Here is a 12,020-nt window from a genome sequence, read left to right on the forward strand (position 1 = left end):
CTCCTGTCTCAGATGATTACCAGTCGTGAGAACAATCATCCGAAGAGGAAGCACAACACGTGCCTTGTTCCTCCCACCCAAAGAGTAGGCCAAGGGATTTAATTTCTTCTGAAGCTGTAATGTTGTAATGGTCTTGTCCACTAATCAGGGAGAATAATATCTTGGTCTTCTGAGGTTATTAGTAAAATTTCCATTAAATGTAACAGGATAAGGATGGAGCCTTTGATCACAGGGGATGAATCTGTCTAATACATGTTGCTAGGGAGTGTTTTATCCAGTCTTTGTCCCTGTGACTGATTATAAGTTTTGCAGGTAGCACCTGAATAGGAAAGGTGGAAAAGATCCTGACAAGGATGCAGGGTCTGAATGAATGCTAAAACACTACTAGAAGCTTTATTTGCTGGAAACAGCAACCCTGCAAAAGGCCATGGGATAACATGGTGGCTCCCCTTGGCAGAATAGGGTGGGATTTAGGACAGGAATTCAAAAAAGGAAAACCAATCCCCTTACACAGGATCATACTCTACAGTTTAAGCCCAAGGACTCCATGCCTCGTGGGCTGTTCCCAGTGTATTTAACAGGAGACCATGTTATCCCTGAGGATAGCCTTGGCCCTGAAGGGAGCTAGGAGTATAGAAGGAACCATGTGCAGTGCCTGGGACCCAGGGCAAGAGAGTACCTAGGAATCACTGACACACATTTGGTGAGAGGCTGAAAACCAAAACTGCAGAACCAGGTACAATGTGGTGTTCAGTGTTACTGATGGGGCTGAGCAAGCCTCTGCAAGGAAATATGTAGCATGGGGGGCTGTGGTCACTTGGTCTTCAGATGTAGCTCATCCACAAGACCTTGCCATGGTTTCATGTTCCCATAAAGAATTTCTGCTTTGGAAAATTATCGGCAGATACCAGGTCAGCTTCAGAAGCCAGACAGATTCCCAGGTACTGCAACATGCCCAAGTACCCCATCTGCTAATACACCAAAGCAGAAAGGACATGTGAGTTTACACACAGCATCCTTAGAAACCACACAATATTCTTGGAAACAGATATTTAATAGTAAATAAAAGAGTACAAAAAAAAAAAAAAAAAGACCACCTGATAGTTTGAAAAGGAACAACAACTGCAGCTCATCCAGTTGCACCCAGCTGTTGACATGAGCACCCTGGTGAAGAAAGTTGGTTTTTGGCAGGTTGAGCTCGCCAATGGAGTAGCATGCCAGGTAGGAGTCAGCAGAGCAGTGCCAGTGACCTCAGGAAGGTACCATGAAATGCCCAAAGGACGGCCAAGAAAGGACAGAAGTAATAATTTCATCAGTGTGACACAGGCTGCTTGTATAAAGCTACTCCTCAGGAAAAAAAAGGCTTTGGAACCCCCTGCTTAATAGTGCCCTTGGAGGCTTCTGGCAGGAAGAAACACAAGCTGATAGCACTGAGCCAGCATTTACCTGTGAGGAGTGAGTCAAGAGCACATTTTGTCACACGGCTACAGCAGAGGAATCTGCTGGGGGAAGTGCACAGTGTGCATTTCAGAGGCAACTGCATTCAGTCCTTACTGCCTTCTGGCTGTCAGCATTCAGCCTCAGCAGAGCTGCTGGGTACTGCAGCTTCCCTCTGCTCCACGGTGCCTTCAGCCTCGGGAAGTGGGTCACCAGCCTCCCAGCACGCAGCCACGGGGGAAAGCAGCCACGGCCTGAAGGACTAGGAGGCAGAGGGCAGATAGCTACAGCAAATGAAGTCACACTTGATATCTGCTGTAGCTGCTTGCATCCAAAAAGGCTGAGACAAGACTGGGAAGGAAGTGTTTACACTCAGCCAGACTGCAACAAGGGATAAAAATCATAATGTGTGTGGCTATGTGGAGCCTCTACAGCATAGCTCTGTTGCCATGGAACGGGGAAAGTGTTCCAAATTCTGGTCACACAGAACTTCTGGGAGCAAGGGAGAGTGAGGCAAGAATTACAAACAATAAGGTGCTGAGAAATGCAAACTGATAATCCCACTAATGCTTTTAGTTTTCACTTCCTATGTGTTATCCTAGACAAGAATATAGGGATTTTAGTTTGGGATAGCATTTCAGAAAGAAAAGCATGGAAACACTCTTCCTCATCAACAAACATTGATGATCCATGTGTCTTTGAGCAGGCGGCTCTGAGCAGATGATTTGTAGGGGGGCAGTCCCAGTTTGAGCAATTTGTTCAATGAAATTACGTATCCAAATCCAATTTCAACCAAACCTGGAAGCTAAATTAATCTCTGAGGCTTTAACCTAAGTTTCTGATGGTGTTTGAAAACAGGGAACTGGTAGTATCCCCAGGGAAAAAGAAAACACATCAGATGTTCAAATATTCATTTCAAAGAGACTTTCCCAATTAATTCTAGTGACAACGAAAAACCTGATCTCAAGTCATATGGAGAACTGTATCCTGCTGAAAATCACACAGAGTATTTAGTTGCTGCTGTGGCACCACCCTATTCCCCTGGCAAGGCTTTTCAGCTCCTGTTCTTCGCTCTCTTTCCCCACCCAGAGCCCCAGTCTTCTTTCCAAGCTGTGCAATCATATGCAAAGTGAGGTCTAACCTGCCATCTTTGCTGTCATCCACTCACTCTTAATTTGGAGTCAAATACTTCACCCTCACAATTGTAATTTGTGAACATGAGGCAGTGTAGAGACAGAAAGGGAAAGTAAAATCCTCCTGCACGTTTTCCCATTAGGACAGGTTGTACAGAGAAAACCAAGTTGCTTCTGGGTTCATTTTCCACCCATGTCCCTACTTTGGTCCAGGCTACATCTGGTACTCCTGTAGGTTCCTAAAGACAAAATGTGTTGGTGCAGTTAGGTAGGGTCAAGCTTAACATTTGAAAGTTAAGGTAGAAAGGATGGACATTCCTTCTTGCCATTTGAAGGATTTAGGGCCCTTTTCTGATTCTGTTAGGCTTTGTGGGAGATCCTGTGAAAGTCTTGTACACTTATCAGCATGAGTTGTACATGTATCAGCATTTTCCATAGTCACGGATGCAGGGACTGTTGGGCTGGCAGGAAGTTTGCTTCCTCAGTCCTCACTGAGATGCTGAAGCACACCACACTGATACTGTGGTGCACTCAGCAGCCCTGGTGCTCGGTCTGCAAGCACCACAAATGACTCTGATGGACAAATCTCATCCAGGAGCATTAACTGGCTCCTAAGAACCAGCACTTACAAGGTCACCTTCAGTTTTCAAAACTTCTGGACTTCGGTTAAGGCGACATCTGGAAACAAATGACATGACACAAAATATCACATGGAAGCATATGTTTTGCCTTGATAAAATTAGTGCACTCTTTGCCAAAGTTGTATTGACTTTTGGTGGCTGGGAATTCAAAATGTCTATTCAAGTTCCTGCTGTTTGCCGCACATTAATCTAATGAGTTGCCTGTGAAATAAACCATTAGAAAACCCCTTGTTAAATTGTATCAAAGTAAATGGTTATCTAAAATAGACACCACAGGGAGGTTCTTAATTAGTCTGTTGTCAGCTGGGACTGGAAATGCTTGCAGCAGCATGAGGCTAATTAATTTCTCATCCTGCCACATGGCAGCTTCCTGTCAAAGCACAAGGTACGGTTCAAAACACACCAACGTCTGGTTGCTCCTTTCCAGAAACCATGACAGCAGCAGAGGAGGGTTCCAGCTTGACCTGTGCTCACTTTCCATAGGGAGATGGTTGAGGGTATGTCCAAGCCAGGTGACTGTGCCTAGGATAAACTGTCTAGGCAAGGAGTCTCTGATGCCCATATTCCATTGCTTCAGCTGGACATTGCTTACTGGATGGAAAATGAAAGTTAGTCTTGGGAGGAGGGCATTTGGAATCAACTGAAAGCCCCGAGGATGTGCTTAGGCAAGGGTCTTTACCCTGTGTCAGGGTGACATTGCACGAGTTGTGCCCATCTGCTTGTGGTGTGGCAGTCAGGGAAGCGGGAAGGACACGGGCTTCTCCTGCAGCAGTGTCCTCCCCTGCAGGCCTTGGGGCTGGACCTCTGACAGCTGTCCTGCTGTAACAGGGCTTCTGGGAATGGGGCAGCTAAAGACACAATGCCCACACACCCTGGTGGCCCAAAATGCCATCAGAGTCTGAGGAACCACTTGCATGTTCCAGGAAGGAGCAAAAAGTTACCAAAATTCTATTACCATGTCTTTCCTACCACCATGCCAATGAAAAATGTATTCTTTGGTGGAAGTGATTTAAACAGATTTGTACATGCTTTGGACAGTATTTCACCACAACTCGCAGAGCAAAGAAGGAACGTGCCATGTGGCCCTCTTTATTGGCTGGAGATCCCTCAACAGAGGATGGAGGACGCCTGATGCCTGATACTCGATGCAGAGATGGAGCCTCAACCAGGGAATGGCCGGTCATGGGCTCTGAAGGGCCAGCAATTGTAAATACGTTGGGTAAATACTCTCTGGCACCCTCCAAACCTACTGTCTCTGGGATGTGGTAAGGAACAGCCCTGCTCCAATGGAGCTGCCCCAAGTGGCCTGCACTGTCTCTGCTCCAGGTAGAGTGCAGGGGAAACGAGTGTGGGTAGAGGCCAGAGCCTGCTCTCAAGGCTTGGTTTGCACCAATCCCTCACTCCTGCAGGATGGCTGGAGACCTTCATGCGCTCTGCTCCTCCTCTGCAACATTTGTAGCTCCTTTTACGGCATCCTTCCTCATCCTTCCCGTTTCTTCAGAGACACAGGTCTGTTCTACAGAAGGGGAGTGAAAAGCAGTGTATTTACACCCATGCTCACAATCAGGAGCCATTTGACATCCGCTGATATCAGCATGCAACGTTTTTACCAACTCTAAATGTTGCAAGCACTCCAAGTATACAGCAATAAAAACTTTATTACACCCCTGCATCAAATGTCTTTGAAACACAAGAACACCCTACTGCATTGAAATGGGTGCAATGCTGGCAAAGTCCTCCCCCATCATTGCCCTTCACACCTTTGTGGTTACACACCTCCTCATGCAGTAAACACCAGGATCTGGTCTATACATAAAGCACGCCCAGAGCTGTGCTCCCAGCACAATGAACACACAACCCTTCCTTTAATACTGCTCCCTGACACAGTACAGTACCATGACTGAGTCATGCTCGTTGTCATCTATCTCACCATCTGCGATGGCTTAGTTAGATAATGGATACTTTTGAGTGCAGCTTATGGGAAAAGGGACCAAGTCCATAGAAAGCAAATATTACCATCTGTGAAGCTGTCCCCATAAGCTGCCTAATTAGTCGGTAGGGCAATAAGGTTAATCAAGTACACATTTAGCCACTCTTATGAGTGATGTCTGTACAAGTCAGTTCTTAATTTTTAGACCGTGGTGGCATGCAAGGGCCATGGTGATGCACATGCATTTTTCTTTGGACAACAGAACATCTAATTTTTCCTCACTCCATCACAGAGGCCTTACCACTACTACCACTTCCTACCCATTCATTGCACTATCCATGGAGGAAAACAGCAAGATATTCCTAAACACCATTTCTGCATATTCTTCCCCATAACCCCTCATGGAGGGTACTTTTGGGTACAAACTCAAACACTGTTTCCTCTGAAGGCATTCTTCAGCAGCGTGTTCACCGTGTTGGAAGAAAGCCTGGACAGACTTCTGTCACTCCCTGATCTTGGTCTACGGCGTACCCAAAAGCCAAAAAAGAGAAAGGAAATTTCACAGCATATATGTGCTTTGGTCTGACCCCCAGCAGTGCTTATTGCTAGGTATTGATCACTGGGACAGCAGAACTGGCAGATACCTGTCTCACAGCTCACCTCTCTCCCCGGTCTTTAGAGAGGCTCTGAAAGCTCTTCACAGTGGCCACCAGCAGCAGCTAGCTGGGCTGAGGTGAGATGGGATGTGTCCCAAGGAGTGGCTGTGGCCCCACAGCTGCTGGAGGGCATTGGTTGAGAAACCTCCTCTCACACACTCAGCTTGCTGGGTGGCAGAGGGTGAAGTAGCAGGTATTTCCCAAAGGCAGCAAGAAGAGGGGGTGCTAGGGAAATGCCTGAGAATGAGGGGCTACCATGGGACCTCAGCAAGCCACTCCTGGTGCCTGCAGCAATGTGACAGCTGAAGATGTGCTGCAGCAGAAGGTTCAGGGAAGCCATCACCATTTGACAGGGAACGGACAGGCCGCCTCCTGAAAAGAAAGAGGATTTCATGTTATTCAGGAACACAGCTGCCCTGTGACTTACGTGCACACTTAGTGCACCGTTGCATACCTTTCCCCAGAGAACTCCTGGTGTACCATGCAGATTTCACCTCTTCAAAGAGAGATTCTTGCATCCCCATGTCCTGTACAAAATGCTTTGCCTATGTCTCTCCAGTGCCCCCACACAGTGATGAGAGAGTGCTCAGTCTGTGCATGCACACATGGCCACACTCATCCATAATTTTTTCTGCCATAAAGGAATCACAGAATGGTGCATGTCAGAAGAAACCTCTAATCAAGCAGGGTCATCTACAGCAGGTTGCCCAGGACCGTGTCCAGATGACTTTTGAGTATTTCCAGGGATGGAGACTGCACCACCTCTCTGGGCAACCCGCCCTAGTGTCTGGTCATCCTCACAATGGAAAAGTGTATCCTGAAGTTCAGAGGGAACCTCCTGTGTTTCTGTTAGCATCCATTGCCTCTGGTCCTGTCACTGGGCACCACTGGAATGAGTTCTACTGTGTCTTCTTTGTGAGCTCCCTTCAGCCACTCACAGACATTGATGACACACCCCTGAGCCTTCTTCTCTTCAGGCTGAACAGACCCAGCTCCCTCAGCCTTTCCTCATAGCAAATTTGGGTGCTCCAGTCCCTCAGTCACCCTAAGGAGCCTTCCACTGAAGGGTCCATTGGAGCACAGGTTCTCTGCAATATGTTCATGGCTCAGGGAGCACAGAACTGGACAAAGTACTTTAGGGATATCCTCACCAGCTCTGCATAAAGGGCCAGGATCATGTCCCAGCTGGCTGGCAATACTCCTTCTAATGCAGCCCAGGACACCATTCTCTTCCTTTGCCACAAAGGCACATGATGTCTTATGTTCAGCTTGGTGTTCCCCAGGACTCCCAGGTCCTATTCTGTCAAGCTGCCTTCCAGCTGGGCAGTACCTAGCATATATGGTTTTTTTTCTCCCCAGGTGCAGGATTTGGAATTTCCCCTTGCTGAATTTCATTAGGCTCCTGTCAGCCGATTTCTCAAGGCCATTGATGCCCCTGTGATGGTAACATGACTCTCTGATATCAGCCTAGTTTTATGTTCTCTGAAAAATTCCTGATTGTGCGCTCTGCCTCATCATCCAGATCGTTAATGAAGATTGTTGAAGGACCCAGTATTGACCCCTGGGATACACTGCTAGTCACCAGCATTCAACTAGATGTTGTGCCACCACCATCATCAGCATTCGGGTCTGCCCATTCAAGCAGCTTGTAGCCCCGCTCACTGTCTGCTCACCTAAGCCATACAACAACTGCCTGTCTAGGAGGATCTTATGGGAGACAGTGTCAAAGGCCTTCCTGAAGCCCAAGTAGACAGTACCCACACTCCCCTCATCCAGCAGGCCAGCCATTTCACTATGAGCTATCATGTTGATCAAGCATGACTTCCCCTTTTGTGAATCCATGCTGACTGCTTCTGATTATTTTCTTGTCATTCATATGCCTGGAAATATTTTCCTGGATTAGCTGGTACGTCTTAGCAAAGGGGCAGATGTGGTATGAAGTAATCATGGGCCAGGCAATCAGGACTGCTATGACAAAGATTTCATTTCTTCTTTCATATCCACAGCATAGGATGATTTTTTTTAAAGACATATTTGCACTGTTTAAATGAGCTATAGACTTTGATGATATCCATCCCCATTTAAATTTGCTTCAAGTTTAATTGGCTTGGGAAGTTCCAGTCTTCCAGAGCCTGCAAGGAACATGCATAGCCTTTTGATCAGTTCCCTTAGCTTTATACTAAATTTTCCTAAACAGACAGGAAGGATGTCAGCAAGCTTCACAGAAAGAATTAGTCATTGCAAGTACCCTAATACATCGTTATGATTATACTTAAAACTGCTTTAAAAGTGTTCCAGCATATCAAAAATTATTAACTTCTTCTGCAGAGGTAGGTCAAGACAACCTATTTTCCCTTCCTCTTTCTCCACAGACAAGCAACTCAATTAGAGACCCCCTTTAAGAAGTGTTTTCTAAGTTCTCTGGGACAAAGCAAGCTACCCATTATTCACCATTGTGCATAACACGCAGTACTTGTGGGTGACTCCCCTGAGTTATTGCATCTTTTGTGAGCAATTTTCGATAGAAGAAATAAAGTATATTTAATCAGAAGCTTCCCAAAGGGGAAGAGCACATCAGGCAGAGCGATGCAGATAGATAAAGTTCCCAGTGAATTATATTGGCTAATTTATTGCCTGATGCCGTGACTCACACAGCAGCCTGTACCTCTTCCACAGCAATCCTGCTAAGTCCCCGAGGTCACCTCAAGACGGATGCATGACTCACTACCAGGGTTTCTGAATCCCACTCCTGGTGTGATGGCTCAGTGACAAAACACAAGCCCTTCAGGCATCTGATATTTCTCTTTTGCCCCTTGTTTATTGATCAGATGCTCTCATCAGCAGAGTCCTTCCACATCCGGCCAATTGGCCAGCAAGCCGCAGTCAAGCACAAATGATTGTCTACAAAGAGCAGGACCCAGGGGCTTGAGTGAACAGTCAGAGCCCAAAAATCCTCCCTCAGGTGAACTTGTGCTTGAGGACATGAAGACCCAGAGAACTTTTGAGAGCAGTCCAGAAGCATGGAAGAGGCGTCAGAAGTGGTTACACAGACCCCATAAGAACTAGAAATAAGGTAAATGTGAAGCTGGGTAAACAACAAACATTTTCAAATAGGGGGAAAAGAAAGTCTTTCAGCAGAGGCATATGAGTATCACAGGACATAGTAGCACATTACAAAAAAATTGTCAAGTATTTTCTTTTGTAGATGCTGCCAAGAAAACACAATGTACAAAAAGGCCTGAAGATGGATGCTGCGCATTCAGCATCCACTTTCAGCAAGGAGTACTTGCTGCAGACAGGAAGAACTTTTGTGAAGCAGCTCTTGAGCAGGTTTGAAGCACCTGCCAGTGACCTCAACAGAATGACTGACTGTGTCCTCAAGTTAATGGGGTGCCTCAAATATGTGCACAAGTGCATTAGGCTAAAAGCTTGAAATTTGAGTATCCCAATCCACACAGAACTTGCTAGCAAAACAAGGCCCACGTTCCATATCCAGATTACAAATAGGACCTACATGATCCCACACTCAAAAACAGTATCAAGTTTTAGCATTACCATAGAGCTTGGAAGGTGAAAGCTAGAGTCTAATTTTACCTATGATGTTATTAAGGGCTTGTGGAGTTCTTGCATGGTATGAGGTCTTATAAGTAAGCCAGCTGTCAACTGCAATGTATTTATTCAAAACTCCATCTGCCAGATCTTTTAATTTTTAGGATACTAAAAATTATGGCACACACACTTTTCCATGGATTTTGCAGTACTGCCTGGTCAGAGAATGTCTTTGCTCTTGCAAAAAGCCATTGACAGCAGATAATCGTATCTGCAAAACAGCAGGTTCAGAGAAGGGTTTAAGAAAGAAGTACCAGGAAAAATTACCTGTCATTCAACAGGTACCCTTTCCACCACATCCATCTTGGTCCATTGTTTTCTGATCTCTATCTTCAAACCTACATAAAAAACCACAAGGAATGTAATACATCTAAAGCTGCTTATCCAAATAGCTGTTTTGGTTGCTCCATGGTTATTAAGAAAGGTCAAAGAAAATGTACTCCTCTGATGACACGACTAGAAAACCGGAAACAGTGGATGAGTCGAGGCTGAAATACTCAGCAATTTTTTTCATTGTCAATCTCTCTTCCCACACCTCTTAAGTGGATGGAAAGCAAGGTCAGGACTGGATGAGAAAAGTGCTTCCTTTCTTAAGAGATGAGGTTCCTGGTCACCTGAAAAACTAGAACATATATGTCTATTGGATCCACAGAGATGCATCCCAGAAAGTCCTGAGAGAATTGGCTAATGTAGTTTCCAAATCACTCTCCACCATATTTGCAAAGCCATGGCAGTCAGGAGAAATCCCCAGTGACTGGAAATAGAGAATGAATAGAGTGACTATCTCAGTGGGCAAGGGAACGACTATGAATGTCATTTATCTCCTGTAAAGCCTTTGACATAGTTCCTTACAGCATCCTGCTCTTTACATTGGAGAGAGATAGATTTGATGAGTGCACTTTTAGATGGATAAGGAATTAGTTGGACTGTCATATTCAGAGGGTAGTGGTCAACAGCTCAGAGTTCCAATGGACATCAGTGACAAGAGATGTGTCCCTCAGAGGTTGGTATTGGGATCAGTGTTATTTAATATGTCGTTAATGACATAGACAAGGGTATTGCATGCACCCTGTGCAAAACTGCAGATGACACCAAGGTAAGTGGTGTGGTTGACACTCCTGAAGGATGGGATGTCATACAGAGAGATGTGGGCCAGAAGGAGAAGTGGGCCCAAGGGAATCTCATGAGGATCAACAATGCTCTCAGCTTTTCCTTGTAGGAAAGATGCTCCATACCTCTAATCATCTTGGTGTCCCTCCTCTGGAGTCCCTCCAACAGGTCCATATCCTTCCTGTGCTGGGACCCCAGAGCTGGATGCAGAGTTCCAGGTGGGCTCTCAGCAGAGCAGAGCAGAGGAACAGAATCCCCTCCCTCCCCTGCTGCCCACGCTGCTTTGGATGCAGCCCAGGACACGTTTGGCTCTCTGGGCTGGGAGTGCCCATGGCCAGGTCATGTCCAGCCTCTCACCCAGCAGCACCCCCAAATTCTTCTCACAGGGCTGCTCTCCATCCATTCACAGCTTGTGTTGTTATTGGGGTTGCCCCAACCTAGGTGCAGCATCTTGAACATGGTCCTGTTAAACCTCATGAGATTCCCATGTGCTCACTTCTCAAACATGTCCAAGTCCCTCTGGATGGCATCCTGACCTTCAGCTGTGTCAACAGCACCACTCAAACCACTCAAAGCAGGTTGGCTGCAAACCTGCCAATGGTTCTCCATTACTGAGGAAGACATTAAACACTACTTGTCCCAAGGCAGATCCCTAAGGGACATTATCTATTACCAATCTTCATGTGAAGATTGAGCTGGGTTGACCACTACCCTCTGGATATGACTGTTCAACTAATTCCTTACCCACTGAACAGCACACCCATCAAGTCCTTATCTAGACAATTTAGAGAGCTACTGGGTAGCTTTTAATAGGAAGTGTCAGTCCAGGGAGGCTGAGAGATCAGTGGTTCCCACCGTTCTCTTTCCTACCTTTTTTAAAGGTGGGTCCAATATTTCTACTCTTCTAATCACCTGGGATTTCACCTGACTGCCAGGACTTTTCAACTACCATGGAGATTGGCTTGGCAATTATGTAATCTAATTCCTTTGGGACTCGGGAAGCATCTGCCACAGTTTAACTCCAGCAAGCAGCCAAGCCCCAGCCGCCACTCACTCACCCCCCTTCCACTGGAATTGGAAAGAGGATCACAAGGGTAAAAGGTAGAAAAGTCATAGGCTGAGGTGTAGACAGTTTAGGGGGGACACTAAAGTCCATGCACACAAGCAAATCAAAACAAGGAATTCATTCACTGCTTCCCATGGGCATGCAGGTGTTCAACCATCTCAAGGAGAGCAGAGCCCCGTCATACCTGACAGTGACCTGGGCAGACAAACATCATCACTCCAAATGTCCTGCCTTTCCTCCTTCTTCACCCCACTTTATGTCCTGAGCATGATATCACATGGCCTGGAAACCCCTTTGGTCAGTTTGGGTCACCTGTCCCAGCTGTGTCTTCTCCCAGCTTCCTCACCAGCATGCAAGAACAAAGAGCAGAAAAGGCCTTGGCTCTGTGTAAGCCCTGCTCAGCAATAACAAAAACATCTCTGTATTATCAGCCCTGTG

This window comes from Camarhynchus parvulus, chromosome Z (assembly GCF_901933205.1).
Source record: "Camarhynchus parvulus chromosome Z, STF_HiC, whole genome shotgun sequence".
Classification (NCBI taxonomy): domain Eukaryota; kingdom Metazoa; phylum Chordata; class Aves; order Passeriformes; family Thraupidae; genus Camarhynchus; species Camarhynchus parvulus.